The sequence below is a fragment of the Felis catus genome, chromosome A1 (assembly GCF_018350175.1).
Source record: "Felis catus isolate Fca126 chromosome A1, F.catus_Fca126_mat1.0, whole genome shotgun sequence".
In the NCBI taxonomy this organism is placed as follows: domain Eukaryota; kingdom Metazoa; phylum Chordata; class Mammalia; order Carnivora; family Felidae; genus Felis; species Felis catus.
In genome coordinates, this window is record NC_058368.1 from 122,162,802 (window position 1) to 122,183,485 (window position 20,684).

A 20,684-nucleotide genomic window follows, 5' to 3' on the forward strand; every position below is an offset into this window, starting at 1 on the left:
AATTTGCCTTTGGGCTTCCCACCTCTTTCTCCATGGTGTTGAGAATGGTTCTACAAACCTTTCAGAATTAATGTGTTTGCTCCATAACAAACTAACCTAAGTCTCTTCCCATAGAGCACAGAGAGACTTTGGCCTTTTAACTCAAGTTGGTAATGCCAAAAGTAATGAAGAACTCACAGATGATAACAACAGCACATACCATTTACTGAGTGGCGATGAGGTACTAACACTAACACATTATTTTATTCAATCCTTACAACTCTTTCCCATGTCACTCCCACAGAGACGCTTCAAGGACTCCCCATTGCCTTTAGGATAAAGTCCAAATGACAGAGTTTATGAGACCCTCTAAGATGCCATCAACCTTTGCATGTCTCAACCTCACCTTGCGCACTCTGCACCTCCCTTGAATGTTTTGGTTTTATCTGTACTCAAATGCTTTCAGTTCTTCTTATGTTCTGTGCTCTCTCTTGCCTACAGGCTTTTAAATACATTCTCTTGAGAACACATTTCTTCTACTCTTCACCTGGTTAATTTGAACTTTCCCTCAAAATTTTAAGATTTTTTTTCGTGGGAGACTTGTCTCCAGTTCCACCTAGGTCAGGTTCTCTGTTGTTGCTTCCATGATTCATTCTATTTCCTCTTTTGTAACTCAATACCTGTAGTGACTAGTTAGATATGTACCTTTCTAGTAGATTTAACCTTTGTGAAGGCTGGCAGGCTACATGGCTTCTTATTAAAGTTGTTTCCCTAAGCATTGAACTAATTGCCTGTCATATGAGTAGACCTGAATAAATGAATGGAAATCAATTATATACAAAATATATATTTGAGTATTTCCATTTCAAAGAGGAGGAAACAGATTAAGAGGGGCTAAATAACTTGCCCAAAGATATACACTGAGCCAATGGTGAGGCTAAGCTTTGAACCCAAGACTGATGCCCAAACCCAAGTTTACAATCACTCCACAGCACTGCCTTCTCAAAATATCCTCCAACCCTAACAGGAAAAATAAAGAGAATTACTATGGAGTATTTATCTTACAGAAAAATTGAGTACAGAAAGCTGCTGGGATTCTTGAAGGTGGTCTTCCGCTCATCTGATTTCAAAGCTACCTGAGAGATGCTGGGTGATTCTGAGTCTTTCTGCACCTTGGGCACAATGGAGTGCTTTCCCCAAATATAGCTTCTGTCTCTCCACTATAGGTGGTAGCGGATAACAGGCAACCCATAGCTACAACTTTTAGTTCTTCCCACAGATCTACACGAAAAAAGGGAAAGTGAGTTTCTCACATTCTGGGAGAGGTTGCCCAGGCAACAAAGAGCCAGAGTGACAGACCACCCAGTTGAGACATGATGCAGTAATCTGCACATTCTCCCATACTGATGCCCACTTCCACGAGGCAGTAACCAATTACTATCATACATCTTTTCAATGAGGCAACACTGAGAGATTCACCTGTCCCAACGGGACGCAGCTTGTAAAGAGGTCCCCATGGACAGCTAACCAGTATCTCCAGAACCTGCTACATGCTCAGGTGAAAAGCCTTGTGTTTAATTTATAGATTATGCCAGAATAGCAGCTCTAAAGCTGAAAACAGTTCAGTAGTCCCAATTTTGTGGCTTGTAGTAAGACAAAAATGGCTATTGAATTAAATATTAATATTCAAAATTAAGTTAGTCCACTTTGTATATAATGGCAACCCCTGACACAGCTCTTCCACTTAACAGCTGTGTGATTTTTATACGTTAATCAAGAATTTGTTCATCTATAAAATGGGTTTATAGATATAATTACCAATGGCATGTGTGTGTGTGTGTGTGTCTGTGTGAAGAGCCAGTGAGAAAATACACGTAAAGCACTTAACATATGGTGCATAATCAGCACTTAATAAATGAAAGTTATAGTAATTATTAGAATATATTTGAGTCCCTGAAAAGGTTGTTAGACAGAGAGAAGCAGACTATTCCTTTGAGTCTATCCGCTAGTTTAAGTTTAGTGCAGAAGCAAGTCGGCATCATGTCTACCCCCGTAATAACCAGGGATGTGGGCTATAAACCCCTAGTGGCACAGGCTGTCTTCACTGTGCACTAGAAAGCCTTTGCCAAGCTTAATACAGTGTGAGGCACACAGTGTGTGCTCAAGAAATGCTTGTTGAAGCTGTCAACAATGAGATGTTCAGGCAGTTCAAAGCACCGTAGGCAGTGGATCTTTAAAGGAAACTGTACCCTCCTAGGAGTCATTAAATGAGTTCTTCAGGGAGGGCAGTAACAACATGCCACCTGATTGCTTTGTTCAGAAGTACTTTCCGACTGAGTTACCCCAGAAGAGATGCTGTTTTTTGCTACATAACTACAGGACTTCCAGTCCCTACTAGGAAATGGCTTTTCAGGATGGCTTGCATTACATTTGTGTATGGAGGGGAGAGAAACACAGAGCAGAATGAAACTTCTACCAATCTGCTCGCAGCCTCTGGCATACCATTGTATCCTATTATGCTCTGGTGTATGTGTGTGTGTGTGTGTGTGTGTGTGTGTGTGTGTTGGAATGAATATATCAGCAGTGCCCACATACCTCTGAAAATCAGGTCCAAATCTCATTCAGTTCTATTAGAAAATTATTCTTACAGCATGACATAGATTCTCTGAAAGTGCTTTCAGAGAAAGCACTTTAAACACCAAAACCTCTTCAGCGAAAATTAAAATGGAAAATGTGTAAAGGAGCAGTTCTCTAAATGAAACCGTTTCTGGCTAAGCAGACCACATTAGCCAGTGGTTCTGGTCTTTGTTCTTGAGTAAAAAATTCAAGAGAGGGGTAAACCAGAACGAATAACCTCCAAATGCTAATTTTGCAAATCCTAGTTTTTGCTATTTTGGAAAACAAACCACATGATATAGCAATTAATAAAAGATATCGTGTCTTATTAACGTTCATACAGTAATTACGAAAATCGCAAATCCATCTGCTAAGTAGTCAGCAAACAAGACAAACGACTGAGCTCCGTTAAACAGATTACCAGCAGCCTATGGGAGTATAATCTAATAGCCCCATTCTGAGCCATGAATAAGGCAGCTACTCCCTTTTACCCCGTGGACAGGCCACAACAATACCATCTCACACGCAAGGCAAGACAGAGCAATGGAGACATCCGGCAAGTCGCCCTCTCTGGAGAGAATGTACTCGTAAGCAAGTGTCAATGTTACTCATGTAGCTTGCTCTTACAGCCTTTGTACTGACACTTAAGAGTTGGTTTCTGGGGCGCCTGGGTGGCTCAGTCGGTTGGGTGTCGGACTTCGGCTCAGGTCATGATCTCACAGCTCGGGGGGTTGAGCCCTGCGTCGGGCTCTGTGCCAAAAACTCAGAGCCTGAAGCCTGCTTCGGATTCTGTGTGTCCCTCTCTCTCTGCCCCTCCCCTGTTCATGTTCTGTCTCTGTCTCAAAAATAAATAAAAACATCAAAAAAAATTAAAAAAAAAAGAGTTGGTTTCTTGAAAAGACCTAAAAGATGTCTCCTAAAGTTAAACACAAGCCCAGGAGTTTCTGCATGTAAAATGCCCATCAGGGAGGCTCTTCGGCTCCCCTCACAGAAAAGTTTCATCTTCCTGCAAACTTCTGTGATTTCATCTCTATTTCTCTTCCAACATTCAGTATCTGGACACGTTTCATGGCTCCTCTCCTTGACAGGCATCTGAAGAAAAGAAGCCATGTCTTACTACCCTATGACAACAATAACTACCACTACGACTAGTTGTGATTGAGATAACTACCATTTCTTGGGACTATAAATGTGCCAGTCACTGGGGGCAAGTGTTTCATTTTCCTAAATTTATTTTTTGTCACGTGATATTCGCAACAGACCCCTGAGGTAGGCACATCCTCCCTTTAGATGTTAGGCAGTTGAGGCCCACAAAAACTGAGGGAAAGACATGGGATTCATGTCTAGGTCAGAGAGACTCCGAGGCCTGTGTTCTGAAACACCATGCTACACTTTATATAGCCCATGCAGCATCTAGGTCAAGTACACAGCAGGTGTTGATAAATGTCTGTGGAATCAGTGAATACCTTAACATCAATTCACTCCTTCGTCCCCTTGGTAGTTGAGGTTCAATCCTTATGGATTCTGCTTTCTTGTGCATTTTTCCCAGGTGTGCATGAGGCTCAGGGGTATGATTTCTACTGGCTATCCAAAAATGTCAAGAAGAGCTTCCCTTACCTTTTTTACATCAGAAAATAAACACCTTTCTGGGACTCTACCTCCTACTTCAGTGACTGCCAGGATGATCATTCACAACTGGGCGCAATCGATGGCTTTTCATTTGTATTGGTGCCACTCACATGTTGGACTACAAACTAGATGGTAGGAGGTGGCCCAGTGTTCCCGGCACCTCCTCCCTGCTCTCTTCAACATCCTGGCTCTAGGGTCACATGGAGGGGAGTTCAGGGCCTGCTGGTCACTGACTTCACAATAGTCAATGTTTATCATTGGTGGGAATAGTGGCCTTTTGATGCCTTCACCCTCTGAGCACACAGTGTTCTCTCTCCATCTGGTAACTGCTTCTAACTTGCAGCCCACTCAGCTCTAGAGGAGAACCCTGATTGCTTTAAGCCAAGCAGCACATCCCATTGGCCTTTTCACTGTAATTAACTCAAGTCAGAAGATGTGGTTCAGGTGAATGATAAAGGAGGAAATGTCTGCTGGGGGCTTCTGGGGAGAATGCTTTCTAGCTCAGCGAACTTTAAGGAAAGCGATTCTCTCTCTCCTTGCTGGACATTTACACAGAATAAGAAAGATCAAGGTGTGAGAAGTCATTCTGGAACTCTGAAGAAACCCAACCTTAGGGTTAAACAAGATACCAAGACGACCAAGGAGAAAAAGGAAGATAAAATGTTTTTGATGATACAATGGAGCCACTTAAGCCTTGTTTCAAAGCTTGGACTATTTCTTTATTTTTCAGCTACTCGAGAGTCTAAGTTCCCTTTTTGAATTAAGCCAGTTTTGACCTAGATTGTCTCTGACTTGAAACCAAAAGATTCATAATATTCATGGGTGACAACTTGGTTCCATGTTCATCATCACATTCACTTATTATTATTATTTTTTCAGAACAGCAAGTATGACAAGGGTCTGAAGGACCAAAGGGGACCATTGCTTATCATAAAGTGTAAGCAGGCAAAATTTACCTGTCAGAGCCTGAGTAGAGCTGGCTGGCCTGATTTAGGGCCATGATCTCACAGAGTGCTCTCCCGTGTGTCTGACGTTAGTGAACTGCATCCCAGTCAATTATGTGCGCGGTAGTCATAAAGACTAATTATGAAGACACGATGAGATCATTGCACAGCTGAACCACGAGGTAACGGCTACCCTAACAAGTCCATCAGCTAGTGCCAGCATGATCCCACACAGACCCTTCATGGCTTTCCTATTTACTACACATTGTCAGGTGAGTTAATGAATATCAGCTACTTAGAATGATGTTCTTCTTTGAGACTGACTTGCTGCCTTTGTTGAAAATGCCAACTGCCCTTGAAAACCACAGAGTCAGCACAAAGCAGGGAATTACAGGTTTTAATGCAAAAAAACAAAAAAATCTGTAGCAAAGTGTAGTCAGAGCTGCTCACGTGGATACAAGAGCTTGGATCCCATCTCGTGGACTTTTAATTGCGAAGGGTTGAGTTCTTACCAAATGCTGGAGACTCAGAATTCAAGTATGGGAAAGGAAAAGACAACAGGGAAAGACTACAATAGAAGGTATTATGTTCCCAGAGGAGACTTATTGCAAGAGCAGGAACCTGGGATACGATAGCTTCTTACCTGTCATGAGGGACAGTTTCATGAGTAAGTAACTTCTGCAGTCACAGAGCCCTGGGCGCAGGAGGACCCCTTGTTTCTTTTTTTCCAAAGTCTGCTGCCACCATCGTGAAACTCCTAATACCTTTTGAACAAGGACCCTGCATTTCGGAGTCCACAAATTAAGTAGGCCGCCCTGTTTGTTCTAGATCCCTCTTCACCAAAATCACATGACAGCAAAAAGAGAAGTTTTACCAAAGACCTGCCTTAGATTTCCTAGATGTCTCTTGTCCTTTTTGACTATCTGCTCCTCTTTGACCACCTTCTTTGCATGGAACAAATATTTTAGTGTGACATTGCAATTCTTCTGTGGATTTACTTTTTTGTGAATTTATTTTTTGTGAATTATTTTCTTCGTGGCCACCCTAGGGATTTCAACATGCATTTTAACTTAACACAGACTTCCTCAGATGAATATTAATTTGAAAATTTAGGAAATTTGCTCTAATACCATTGTCTCTTGCCTTTGTGCTATGACTGTCATGTATAATCAGTCTACAGATTATAAATATAACACTACAGTGTTAATATTATTTCATACATTCTTATGTCTTTTAAGGAAGTTGGGGAAAGATGAAAAAAGGTTTATTAATGTAATATTTTATACTAACCTACATATTTATTATTTGCAGTGTTCTGCATTTCTTCCTGTGGATTTGTGTGGCTTTTTGGTGTCTTTTCCAGAGGACTTCTTTCCTTCAGTATATCTCATAAAACAGATCTGGTAGCAACAGATTTGCCCAATATTTGTTTATCTGGGGAGGCCTTTATTTTGCCTTCATTTTTGAGGAATAGTATTGGTAGATACCGAATTCTTGTTTGACAGTTACTTTTCTTTCTGCATTCTGAATATGTCCTTCTCCTGCCTGCTGGCCTCCATGGTTTTAGATGAGAAGCCAGCTGGTCATTGGATCGATGTTTGCCTATAGATGATGAGTTGTTTTTTCTTGCTGTTTTTTCCAAGATTTTCTCTTTGGTTTATGCTTTTCACAGTTTGACTACAATGTGTCAAGGTGTGGATCTATTTATATTTATCCCATTTCGGTTTCTTTGAACTTTCTGGATATATAGATTAATGCCTTTTAAAAATCAAATTTAGGAAGTTTGGGGCTATTATGTTTTCAAATGTTTCCGTCCTTTCTTTTCTCTCCGTGTGGGACTCCCATTACATGGACGTTGCTATGCTCAATCTTATCCCACTAGTTTTCAGAGGCTCTGTTCGTTTTTGTCTTTATCCTTCAGATTAGGTAATTTCTACCAATTTATAGTTCACGGATTCTTTCTTCTGCATGCTCAAACCTGCTGATGAGCCCCTTTAGTGAAATTTTCTTTCTTTTTTACAGCTATTATTCTTCTCAGGTATAGAATTTCTACTTGGTACTTTTAATAATCTTATATCCTGATTAAGAATCTCTATTTGTTGATCTATTGTTAGTTTCCTTTAATTCTTTAAATAAGTGTCCTTTAGTTCTTTGAACATATTTGTAGTAGTTGCCTTCCTTTGTCTGCTAATAGCTGATAACAGAAGATTTCTATTCAGTGCTTCCATTCAGAAGAGATGATTTCTATTCATTGCTTCTTTTATCTGAGTGTGGGCCACACTTTGTTTCTTGGCAAGTCTCTTAATTTTTTTTTTTTAAATGGGACATTCTAGTTAATATATTACAGCTACTTTGATTCTGGTATTGTTTTTCCCTTGGAGGTTGTTGTTGCTACTGCTTTGTTTAATAACTTGCCTGGGCTATATTTGTGTCCCAAGTCACTGGTGTCTCTGATAAATTGTTGTGATTTTAAATATATAACCTTCATTTTTAAACCTGGCTTGCTAGGTGTTACTCCTGAGTCTGGGCAGCTTGGTGGTCAACTAATGATTGCACATCAACTGTGCTCTAACACCTTGAACCAGTAAAGCTCCCATTCATTGCTGTTGGATATGTTTGTGGGTAGGGGAACACATTTAAAATCCAGGCTGTCTTTAAGCCTCCTGGGTTTTAATTTCTTCTGGGCCCTTTTGAGTCTCTTACGCTCACACACTCAGACTCAGGATTAACCAGAAGCATGTGAAGGGCTTGGGCTCTTGTCAGTCTCCACTATATACATAAACAGTCTCAGCCAGGGATATGCTGTCTTTGACCACAAATGTGATTCTTCCCAACCGTCCACCTAAAGGACGATCATTTCTACTGACATCTTTGTTGAGTGTCTGCGTTGCCCACCTGTCTAAACTGGGTGAGTCTCCTCAACACTGGCAGAGAGGCTGCTGTTTTCCATGTTCCACTCTGCCTGGGGTTTTGACTTTCCCAATTCAGGCCCTGAGTCCACAAATTATGTACACCATCCTGCTTAGGACAGAACTTCTTTTACTCTATTCTTTTTTTCATGGATCACCTTTCACACACTTAAGTCCAACATATGCTAATGGATCAAGAGCAGTAAAATTATTCTTATATAAGTAAGATAATTTCAGCAACAAGTTCTACACTGATATTGCTAGAAACCAAGCCAGTTGACTTGCAATAGGTTGAAAGCGTTCAGTGAACTCTGCAAACGTCAGGTGCTGCTTATTCTTAGTCACATGGCCTTTCCTCGCAGCAAAGAATGGTAAAAATCTGATGCTGCCCTGCCTGCTGTCACTCAGTACTCCACAACTGTAACAGATAACACTAATTACTAATTTCTTCCCCACCCAGACACGGTCCCAGAATCTTCCTCAGACAGAGCTCAAGGCAGCCATTATGTGGGAGACAAGACCTCTTAGACATACCTTCTTCAAGTTCCCAAAGCTGAAGTTCATTTTTCTTCCTATTGTCTGCTCTGCTTCTACTCACCAGTCAAGGCTTTGGGTTTGGTTTCCTGAGAAAATGTCCTGTTTTATTTGGGTTTCAGTCTCAGTTCTGTTTCAGTTTTTCTACTGGATCTCCGTAGTACTGCCATGCTGATTCCTCCATTCTCATGATTTAAAAAAAAATTTTAAACATTTATTTATTATTGAGAGACAGAGAGAGACAGAGCATGAGCAGGGGAGAGGCAGAGAGAAGAGGAGACACAGAATCTGAAGCAGGCTCCAGGATCAGAGCTGTCAGCACAGAGCCCGAGGCGGGGCTCGAACTCACAAACTGTGAGATCATGACCTGGGTCAAAGTCAGGCGCTGAACTGCCTGAGCCACCCAGACGCCCCTCCATTCTCATGATTTAAAACCCTGTCCATTTATTGGCCTCTCTCAAATCTATATTTAGACTAGATCTCTTACCCAGACTCCAACTCCCTCTATATCATCTCCACTGGGAAGTCTTAAGGACATCTCCAAGTGACCATGCCAAAAACTGAACCCCTAATTTCCCACTTGGAACCTCTTCCACCCCTATAGGCTTTCTCCATCTTGACTGATGTTAAATTCATTCTCTCACATGCTCAGACCAAAAAACTTAGGGCCATCCTCAATTCTTCTCATTCTCTTTCATACTGTGAGGAAATCCTGTTGGCTACCTTGAAAATAAATCAGAACCCTATGCCTTCTCACCACCGTCACTGCCTCCACTCTGATGTAAGCCACAACATCTCTTGGGGTATTATTACAACTGATTTCGCTACTTCTAACTTTGTTTCTTTATATTCTATACTCAGAGCATTCCTTGATCCCTGCTATTCTATGCTTCACATAATGGCCAGAAGGATCCTCTTTAAAAGTAAGGCTAATTGTGCCACTCCTCTGCTCAAAACGTTGCAGTTACCTCCCATCTCACTTAGGATAAAAGCCAAAGGCTCTTTTCTTTTGTTGTTGTTGTTGTTGTTGTTGTTTTAGTGAATATAATATTGTCAAATTGGCTTCCATACAACACCCAGTGCTCATCCCAACAAGTGCCCTCCTCAATGCCCATCACCCATTTTCCCCTTCCCCCCACCCCCTCCATCCACCCTCAGTTTGTTCTCTGTATTTAAGAGTCTCTTGTGTTTGCCTCCCTCCCTCTCTGTTTGTAACTACCTTTTCTCCCTTCCCTTCCCCATGGTCCTCCATTAAGTTTCTCAAGTTGCACATATGAGTGAAAACATAGGATATCTGTCCTTCTCTGACTGACTTATTTCACTCAGCATAATACTTTCAGCTTTTCAATGACTCACCTTACGTGGTCTGTCCTGCAACCCCCTTAATCTACCAATCTCATCTTTTTCTATATGGCCTCTTATTCCTTTCCAGGCATGCTGGTCTGATGCTTCTTGAAAACATGAAGCCAGGTTTCTAGATACCTTCCATTGGCAGATTCCTCTTCCTGAGATACTCTTTCCTCAGATATCCATGTGGCTAATTCTCTTTCTTCAAGGTGTTGCTCAAATGCCACCTTTTCAATAAAGCCCACCTTGACCACCCTATTTCAAAACGTACACCTATCCTTTCCATCTGCCTCTCCCTCACTGCAATTCCTTCTGGCTCTTCTTTAACCCCCACCCCCATCTCATCATTTTCAATATTCTCCTTTCTCCCCCAGAGAATATCACCTTCCACGGTATGATAGAATTTACTTATTTATTGTCCTTATTATTTATCTTCCCCCTCTCTAGAATGTTGTAACTCAAAAAGGGCATGGATTTTTGTCTTTTCCACTGGCATCTCATAGTTCCTAGAAAAGTGAGTGGTGCATAATAGGCATTCAAAAAACAGTTGTTGAATGAATATTTGAATCAGTGGCGGATCTATGGTTCTGATATCTAAGTAGGTGTTTTTGAAGACACAGACTGAATGTGAGAACAATTTCCAAAGAAACTTCAGGGGTAGCAGAGTTCAAAGAAATGTCAAGAAAATCTTCATGAAAAAGAAGAGTCAGTGGTTAAAAGAAAAATTGAATGGGATATTATATCCTTATCTTGACAAGTCCTGGGGTACATTAGCATATTAAAGGTTCTGAGAAGTCCTTAAGGCAAGAAATTGACTCAACTTTATTTTTCTCTGACTTTTTTCAGAATTACTATTTTTTTTAATCTTTGATTTCCTGTAGATTGAAAAGTATATGCTTAGGTGAAGGGGTCTGGGGTGGGGGTGGGGAGACACTTATCCTGCTTGTTATTCTCCAGGCTTCTTAGATCTGTGGTTTGGAGTCTAACATTAATTTGGGAAATTTCTCAATCATTATTGTTTCAAATATTTCTTCTGTTCCATTCTCTTTCTTCTTTTTTCCAGTATTCCCATTATATGTATGTTACATCTTTTGTAGTCATCTGGGATATTTTGTTCAATTTTTTTTTCCTTTTCAGTCTTGTTTTCTTTGCTTCCCAGTTTCCAAGGATTCTACTGCTATATCCTTTAGTTCAGAGATCTTTCCTCGGCCATGTCCAGTCTACTAATAAGCCCATCAAAGGCATTCTTCATTTATGTCATGGTGTTTTTTTTTCCATCTAGCATTTCTTTTTTCTTTGTCTAGCATTTCTTTTTGGTTCTCTCTTAGGATTTCCATCTCTCTGCTTCTGCCATCCATCTGTTCATGCATGCAGTCTACCTTATCCATGGGAGCGCCGACTATATTAATGATCATTGTTTTAAATTCCCAGTCTGATAATCTGTTAATTGCAACATTCTTTCCATATCTGGTTCTGATACTTATTCAGTCTCTTTAAATTGTGGGGTTTTTTGTTTGTTTGTTTGTTTAAATTTAGTATGTCTTATAATTTTTTCTTGGTAGCTGGGCATGATGAACTGGGAAAAAGGAACTGCTAAAAACAGGCCTTTAGTAATGAGATGAAAATACGTGAGGGGGAAGGGAAGTGTTCAGCAGTCCTATGATTAGGTATTCATCTATTAGTGAGCCTATGCCTCTGGCCCGTGAACTTCACAAGTGCTTCTCAGTTTTTTTCTTGTCTCCTAGGTGGGACAGGATAGCTAGAGTGGGCTAGAGTTGACTATTTCCCACCTTTCATGTGGAAGGGTAGAGCTGACTAGAAGTGGGTAATTCCCTGTCCCCAGGTCAGTTAAGTTCTGATAAAACTCCAGTGCATTGCAGTTTGGTTAACTTCTTAACCAGGCAGGTCTTGCTGAGAAGAATGCTCTGGCATATTTCAAAATGGTTCTATTCCCCTCTCTTGCTGGAAGAACAAGGGGATTTTTGTCTGCTATTTACTGTGAGAACCTAGTTGACTTCTTGGAGGTAACTTTCATAAATTGTACCCCCTCCCCTCCATGACTGGTAGCCTTGGACTTTTTAACTCTCAGAGATGTCCACACTGAGCCTCCAGGCACTTGTCAATTATAGTTCAGGTTCTCCTACCCTGACACTGGTTCCTCAAACTGCTTCCCCTTGTGAGTCTCTGCTCCAGTAAGCCAACACTCCCTACATTCACCTCTGTCTCCAATCCCGGGGGGCAGCCGTTTCTCCTGCACCCTCCCTTCTTCTACAAATCCAAGAAGAGTTGTGTACTTTTCAGTACATTCAGCTTTTCACCTATTGTTGGGATGGAATGGCAGTGTCTAAGCTCCTTATATGTGGAACTGGAAACTGGTTTATATACAATGTATAAGAAAAAATGAGTCGGAGTTGTGAGCATGAGCTCTGGAAATGTACCGCTTGGGTTTATATCTTGACTCTTAACAGTTATTTCGTGTCTCTAAGCCTTATCTCTTTTATCTGTAAAATCAAGATGGGAGCTATATCATAGTTTGAGGTGAGGATTCAATAAAATAATATATGTAAATAGTGTCTAGTACATAAGAAGCACCCCCACAATTTTTTAATTAAATAATTATTTGAATGCCTATGATCGTCCACATGTTATTCTAGATGTCAGAGATGCAGAAATAGAAATTGGACCCCCTTCACAGAGCTGATGTTCTATATAAGCAGGAGACCAACTAGAAGCTTGTGAACTAATAAGCGAACATTTTCTGATAGTAACAGTGGTATGAGGGAAACAAATCAGTCTTAGGTGATCGAGGGGGAAAGGAGGTGGGCTTCTGATTAGTCCAGAAACACTTTTCAGAGAAGTGGCCACTTGTAATGAGAGCAGACCAGTGAGGAACCAGCCAAGCAAAGATCTTTCTGAAAAAAAAGAGCATCACAGCAGGGGAACATCAAAAGCACAGGTGTGACAGTAGAAGCAAGCTTGGCTTGATCAGGATTAGAAGAAAAGTCCATGTGGCTGGTTGTGAGGAATATAGGAGAGAAATAGCATCTCTACTGCTTTAAATAACACCAACCCCTGTGGGCCTTTATTTAGAGGATGAGCTCTCAATTTATAATTTCATTTTTGAAGAGAGAGAGGAACGCGGTTTTAGAGGGATTCTAGCAATGATCCAGGGGTCTGGAGAAGAAGGAAGTTGCAATTATTTGAGTCCTGGGATTCAGGGGGAAGTGACCAGCCTGTTTTGAATAGGTTTTCTGGGTTGGGGCAGTGATCTCTGCTCTCCAGTACCCTACCCCCAACACACACACACAAAGGGCAGTGAGGTTAAGGTGGATGTGACTGACCAACTCGGAGGATAAAGAGACATGAGTTAAAAACTCAAAGAAAAGATCCATACTTGGCTCTTAAAGGTATTGTGCTTTCCCCCGCCCCCAAATGCTCTCATTCTTGCTGAAGCCTACCTTCATTTCTCTCAGTTGACATGTTAGTCTAAAAATTCTCTTTTCTGTACTCTTTCTCCACCTCCCTCCTTTTGGAGGGCAGAGACAAATCTCTTGGGTATAACTAAATATCCAGAAAAATGCTCGGCCAATACTGCATGCTATTACTTTAACTTGTAAAAACTCAATTATTTACCCTACCATAATTAAGTCCTTTTCCAGACATAAAACTCCCCACATGCTGAGTGAATATAAATTTTCATTGGTGTTCATTTGACCTTGCAAACTAGCCTGAAAATTGTGTCCCTTTTTGCCAAAAAAAATTTTTTAGTGTTCTTCTCAATAACTATAGTTGAAAGGGGAAAGTGATATCTCTGTAACTCAAACCAGATCCTTTTGCAATAATACCTTGGCAAGTGACAATGTGATGAAATTGTTTTATGCGTGCATGCTTTTGTTCACTATCTTAATGTTGCTGAACGCAGAACCAACCTGTTTATTATTCTTCTGCTGCACAATGGGAAAGGGAGGTAAGAGGATGGGTGACCTCCCTGCAACTTCAAACAGTTTTTTAACAAGAATGCCTGCTCCTCACGACATCCTTGGAAATGCCCAGAAACAGTACCCACTCTCAATAATCTGTTTTCTAAATGGGATGCATTTTCTTGATGAATCTAAGCCCAGTCAAGGGTACGCTATGGCACGAATTCAAACATTTAGGCATTGTTTGCCTATAGGGATTTACTTAGATGCCATCTTCCTTTTTTATCAAATTCTTGGCTTCTGAGACATTTCATGGTTCTTAGCAACTCTGGCAGAAGGTAAGCAAGAGTTACAGGGGAGGACACTCGGGCCATTTTTACCTCCTCACTCACTAGCAGGCATGGGAAATGCCTAGGTGGGTGGTACAAAGGACTGAAATTGTGAGGCTCAAGAATTCTCTATAGGTTTTCATTAGTCCCACCTTGGCTTGCTCTTTCATGAATAATCAAGAGTTGACTCTAAATGTGAAACTCGTGTTAATTATCTTAATGACTAGTAAAGAAGTTATGTCCTCAAATCTTCAATGGAGACTAGAAGACAACTGTGTGAAGGCACAGCGGGCTCTGCTTGTACGTGAGTGTGCCTATCTCTGTGTGAGTTTTGTCTCTGTAGTGTGGGTGGGAAAGGATTAATCTAAATTCTCTCCCCCAACCTCCAGCCACTCTCCAGGTCTGGTCATTAGCAACAATGTGGTTTATTTCCCAACGGCCCTCCCTAGGCATCGGGAGAGTTCCAAACTCTTTGGTCCTTCCTTAGTATGTTCAGTTTGGACTCAATTGTCTAGACCCCAGGGAATCAAGATTCTCCAATTCAAATCCTTTTGTGTTCTAGAGGTTATCAGGTTATCAGCCGGCCCCTCAGTTTTCTGTCTTGGTGTTAAGGGATCAATCAAATTACCTAAGATATCCAATCTTTGGACAACAGATGCTGTGAAGAGACTGAAGGGTCTAGTGGTCCAGGTGGCTAAGCCCTTTCCCCCTGCTGAGAGCTTCTTTATGCACATCACATTTGTGATTAGGATAAGCAAGGTCACAGAGCAGTGAGAAAATGGAAGCTAATCACCTAGTGCATGTCAAGAAATACTGAATGTGGAAGCATCTCAAGAGAACCTTGAGAAGGAGGGCCGGTAGAGAAAGCTATATCCATCAGAGATATTACAGCTGTGGAGGTAAGAGGGAGGCCTTGAGAATCTGGAAGGACAGCTCAGAAAACAATGTTTCTTTACCTGTAACAGCATTAAGCACGCGAAAATCTAAAATGTCCATGTGGGAATTAGAGTGTATGTTGTTTTAATTAAAGCAAATTGTATTCTACCTTGGAATTGTAACTAATTCTGTGTGTACTTTGAAAAATTCTGATTTAAAAAAAAATCCTTTCAATCAGCAGCTGAGATTTCAAGTAAAAGAGATTGGAAAATAATCCCATGTGTTTCCAATTGGATGAATTGTTTGCTTGTAAAGTTATTTCCTAAGATTTTTTTTCAATTAACATATTAGATCCTTGAGGAGTAGGTTGGATAAATGCCCAAGTTGCTCTTTGGTTAAGTAGAATAGCACAAAGTCTGTGTTCTGGGAACCCAATCCTCTGATTAGTGAGCAGGTCAAACCTCACCTTAATTATTTCTTCTAAAAATCAGAAGGCTTTTTATGATTATTCGAGAGGGTTGTTTTTTTTTTTTTTTTCAGTCTCTGCCACATAAGCATTTTGGTTATGGTGCCTACTTTTTGAGGAAAAACAAAAGGGAAAAAACCCCGCTATCAACCACACTTGTGATGCTATTGATTACCATTTTGTTTTGTTCTGAAATTTCCACTTCAGGCAGATTTCCAAGCATTCAGATAGAAGCAAAATGAAACACATGTACTCCATGAGCATACGGCTTATTGCAAGAAACAGAACCTATGAGAAACCAGAGGAGGTAACCTTTAACAAGCGAGGGAAAATAAAGTGTTTGTGTGTGTGTGTGTGTGCGTGCATGCATGTATGTGTGTGTGTAGGTAAGTGAATGGGGGAGGCTCTGGCCTCAAAGAATGTATGTACAACTTTTCTAGTTTTAGCTGTAGCTCAAATTTTAAAGCCAAATATTTGAAACTTGGATCCTATTTCATCAAAGTTGAAATAGAAAGAAATCAGAGGAAACAACAAATGTTTAAGTGAAAGGTGGTGTTATTGTGAACCAGACTGCTAATTGGTAATGTCCATAATGAGGCAGGGCTAGCCTGGATACAGAATTATGAGGAGGGAAGGACTTGCCTTTGGTGTGGAAAAATAGATGGGACTTTGTCACTCTCCCACTGCAGTGTGTTCCTACTCTACCAGTGACTGTTGATTCATTCGTGAATTTATTCATCCATTCCGCCACTCTGTACTAAACGTCTACCAGTTACCAGGCACTGAAGATACAATAGGAAAAACCAGAGCAACTGACAGTTAGTCCCTTGTGCTACTTACAGTCCAATGAAGGACGGAATTATACCAGACACGGCTATGCCAAATGAGCCATGCCAACATGAGGGATGGCCAAGTAGCTCTGGGAGCACTTGGTGGGGCTGTCCAACAGCATCTGGGGATGGTGTTGAGCTGTCAGGAAGTAAATCTTCTGAGGAAGTGGCATTCTAGCTGAGGCCCAAAAGATAAGCCAGAGAGCAAAGGGGGATGGCAAAGAGGAAGAAAAAAACTGTGATAGTTGGTATATTGGAGGAACTAAAAAGAAGTTTGGTGTGTCTTAGGTGTGAAGTTTGGTAGAAAACATGGCTGGGGAAGTAAGCAAATCTTAGAACCACGCTGATTTGAGACATGACTTCTGAGGTCTGCACAGGCTTAGAGTCAAATGTTGCTGAGTTTGATTTGCGGTTCTGATCTTTCCCAACTGCCTGGGCAAGTCACTTCACTTGGAAGCCTTGTTTTCCTTATCTAGAAATGGAATGGAAATATACCTACTTCATAAGACTGATTGAAAAATTGATGACCGGACATGACTCTATGTGGCAGATCAGAGTATTCAATTAATGGGAGCTATGGCTGTTCCTTCTGCAATGGTCAAATAAAATGGCATTTCCACATGGAACAATATCTCAGAGAACATAAATTCTATCACCATCATTTTAGGCATCAGCAAGGCTAGATGTGTTGACATTGTGGGGTGGCATAACTTCCTGAAGTGTCTCAGTCACATATTCCATATGGGCGGTTGGTCATATCTCTAGTTCCAAGACAGCAAAGATTTCCCAATATAAGCAGTGGAGTCACTTGATAAAATATCATTTTAGCCAGTCTTTCCATCTGCTGGTACACTGTTCTGATCATTCATGTTGCTTAATAAGATCTTTAAATTACTATCACATCCCCCTCTGAGGGGACACAGGAAGTAAATGAAATAAATAGCCATACACAAGGGTTACCAATATAGGAGATAACCATGTTTTTGTTAGCAGCCTTAAGAATCCTGGTAAGCAAGGACCAAAAAAAAAAAAAAAAAAAAAAAACAAAAAAAACCCACCTCAACCCCTAGACAATTATTATGACTGTGTTTTTTTTTTTATTTGTTAAAAAAAAAAAACAATGGTTTAGGGCCTCCTGGGTGGCTCAGTCAGTTAAGCGTCTGACTCTTGGTTTCAGCTCAGGTCATGATTTCACAGTTTGTGAGTTCTAGCCCAATATTGGCTTCTATGCTGACAGCTCAGAACCTGCCTGGGGTTCTCTCTCTCTACCCTTCCCCCAAAAAAGTAAATAAACAAACAAACTAAAAATAACAAAGAGAACGGTGTATTGAGATCTTGCAGTCCTTTTGATTACTTTTCATATCACTAGCCACAAACTAACAAAACCTTTCTCTGTAGACAGACCATGCAGAAAGCAGAAGAGCTCTCCTGAGCCAAAAAGAGAAGTCTGTTGCCTAATTTCTTTCAACCTCTAAGGCTGGGGGCTTAGTTTTTATGTATGAGCTCTTTAACACATCTGTACTGAGAATCTGCTCCATACCAGGTAACTAGGATCATACACATAGAGGACACACTTTATACTCTCTGGGAGGGCACTGGTCTGCTGGGGAGACAGAGAACCAGTAAGTTAGCATTTTTTTCCCCAATGTTTTCCAGTGGCAGCACCTGTGCTAAGTGCTTTATATGTTTTATTAGAGTGGATTCTCTAAAACAACCCTTTGAACGAGGCAGTGGTCACTTCAATTTGCAGATAAGAAAACTGAGATTTAAGAGTTACTCACCCAAGGACAGATAGGTAACACGTGGAGGAGCTGGGGCAGTCTTACTCCCTGGATCCAGTTGGGAATGCTCCAGATACCTTCTGGCATTACCACAATGTGTGGTTTTGAGTGTACTACGTACTGTGGAAGCACTACTGACAGAAGGCAGGAGAGGGGAAAGGAGACACAGAGCCAGAGCCATTTCCCAAAGGAGGTAGTCTCTGAACTGGGATTTGAGGGCTGAGCAGTATGTGGCTGGGTAAAAAGCTGGAGGCAAGGAGACACCCTTGGACTTAAGTGAGCAGCATTTATACTTTCCAGAAGAGAAAGGCTTCAAGGAAATGCGGGAAGCTCAGAGGAGCGCTTGGTTATCTGTGTCAACAAAGGAAACATGTGCGACAGATGATCTAAGATTAATGTCTATTTGGCTTCCGTATACATAATGTTTTTATTTATTTATATCCTGCCTCGTTCCGCAAAGGTTTCGAGGTAAAATTCATTACAATATTTTATGCAGTGACCTTCCTAATTAAGTTTTTCTCTTCACTGTCATGTTCGTCTTTGTATTCCCCGAGCCATATGCACGGCAACGTGAATAAAAGTTGAATTGAATTTACATACTTTGAGCACACTGTAAGTAGTTAGCAAGGGCAACTGGTCCCAGAAGCTTGGTGGGTGGCGAGGAAAGCAGGGCCAAAACTTAAAATTGCTTAGACTGAATACAGTATTTCACTCAATCGAAGATGCCAGTGATCAGAGGGCACACTGCTACTCCATGTGCTACTAGGAAAGAAGAAAACACGGCCAATTAAACCGAAATGCAATGTTGAGTCACTATCTACTGCAAGATGCATTCTGTTTTCAGGTATGTTAAAATACGAAAAACTGCGTGTCTTTAAAGAGATGATCTATGGAGATGAGACTATCCCCTCACCAAATAGTCAGAAATTCTAAAAATCAATGGTACTCTGAGCATGAGAGAAAATGAAGACTCTTATGCCATTTTAGATGCCAACTTGTCTAACCATCCAAACCCTAAAGATTCTGGAACTGCTTTAATTTAGCAATTGTACCTCTAGGAATTGAACCTAAGGAAATAAACATAAAAGTTTTTAAGGGTTTCATCACAGAACTACATATAGTCATGAAGAAGAAATACCCTAAAATCATAACTAAACATATATAATGTTATATATACTATTGTATAATATAGTATATAATGTATAATATATTGTGATATATAATTATTGTAATATGATATATATAACATTACAGTTATATAATAGATTAAAATGATGACAGAGAGATATTTATTTAAATGGAAAAACATGTTATAATAAATTAAGTTTTATAACTCAGGTGATAAAATATGTGCTACAAAAGAAAATTACTGCTGTGAAAGAAAAATACAGTTCCATCTCGTATTTACATATGAATAAAGTCTGGACGGCATATATCAAAATGTTAACAGGGGTTGTCTGGATAAAGGGATGTTAGTTGATCTTTTTCTTTCCTCTGTATTTTAATTTTTAAAAAATTGGAAACCCAGGCACTAGTTAGACATAGACTTTTACATAGATAATATGAATGTGGATAACAGAAAACCAGCTTGACTTAGAAACTTCATTTTCTGTGGAGTAGTCTCCTGAATCTTTCCTGTTTCCTACATGAGCCTGGCTGGGCAGGTTCCAACTGAGACCCTGTTTAAAAGATATGGAAGAGGCTGTTTGATTCCCAATTGGAAATGCAACTTTACCACCTGGAGTTTCCCTCAAAAGCTGATACCTAAAATGAGAAAATAAATACTGCAGACCACAAGTATGCAAGGGTCTGGGGAACTCCAAAGGTCTGATGTCATCCTACTCTGAGCAAAGTATGAGATCCTGAGTTCAGGCAAGACAAGTTCCAGGTTCCACAACTGGGAGGGAGGGTGATGATCAGAAGTCAAGGTTAGACTTCAATTTTTATCCTGGCTAACGTGGAAAACCACCAGATTGGTCTCTAAGTACCACACCTGCTACAAATCCACGGGTTCTTTTTTTTTTTTTTTTTTTTTTGCAAGTCATTTATAATTCTTCATGGTTGAAGTCATTTCCTGAGAGGTAAAGCCTTGGTGGCTTAGATTCCCCTTTAGGGATAAAGTATAGTAATTGATTGTGTCTACATAGTAAACTGGTCTGCCCAAAGTTCACAGGAGACATTGGTTTTGAATAGCCAGTCGTACAGCTCCTGCTTGAACAGATAAGACCGTAGACAGAATGCATTCTGCATGTATTTTTTATCCCCAATCTCATGAGTTACCTTTTGATATGTTTTTAGTATAGCTTTATATTAATTTATAGCTTGCTTTAGAACATAAGCTGTCCTTTATACTTTTCAAGGATTATATATCTAACTTTTCCTTAATATATAGTTCAGGTAATATAATAATTTTAATTGTGCAATCAATTTTTATTTACTTGTTTATAGACTTGGGCTTGTCATTTCATTTGTCAGCTTTGCCATTTTGATCCATTTGTTATCTATTATCTATTATCTATCTTTC

At 40.3% G+C, this 20,684-nt stretch overlaps 1 protein-coding gene and 2 long non-coding RNA genes across 25 annotated transcripts in view; 1 reads left to right on the top strand and 2 right to left on the bottom strand.

The window, feature by feature from the left end:
- PPP2R2B (protein phosphatase 2 regulatory subunit Bbeta) overlaps positions 1-20,684 on the bottom strand; it is a 510,749-nt gene that overhangs the window by 309,169 nt on the left and 180,896 nt on the right. For 4 of the 12 annotated variants that reach the window (XM_045060626.1, XM_019833925.2, XM_019833922.2 and 1 more), the window contains exon 1: positions 5,181-5,289. The exons of 5 other annotated variants lie outside the window; for them this stretch is intronic. The gene's annotated coding sequence lies outside the window, so the exon portion shown is untranslated. Of the gene's footprint in view, positions 1-4,212; positions 4,413-5,180; positions 5,290-20,684 lie in introns of those variants that run through there. 3 more of the 12 variants (XM_045060622.1, XM_045060619.1, XM_023256407.2) reach the window with 1 other exon arrangement.
- LOC123386238 lies at positions 3,467-4,206 on the bottom strand. The gene is made up of 2 exons (XR_006600069.1): positions 4,062-4,206; positions 3,467-3,687 (listed from the first exon to the last, which is right to left on the bottom strand). It is a non-coding gene; the product is annotated as an uncharacterized LOC123386238 (long non-coding RNA).
- The window catches only part of LOC102902024, a 62,946-nt gene continuing 47,564 nt past the window's right edge, over positions 5,303-20,684 (top strand). For 6 of the 12 annotated variants that reach the window (XR_006600052.1, XR_006600058.1, XR_006600066.1 and 3 more), the window contains exons 1-3: positions 5,316-5,440; positions 14,435-14,507; positions 15,757-15,856. This is a non-coding gene — a long non-coding RNA (uncharacterized LOC102902024). The other 6 variants (XR_006600060.1, XR_006600064.1, XR_002159293.3 and 3 more) reach the window with 4 other exon arrangements.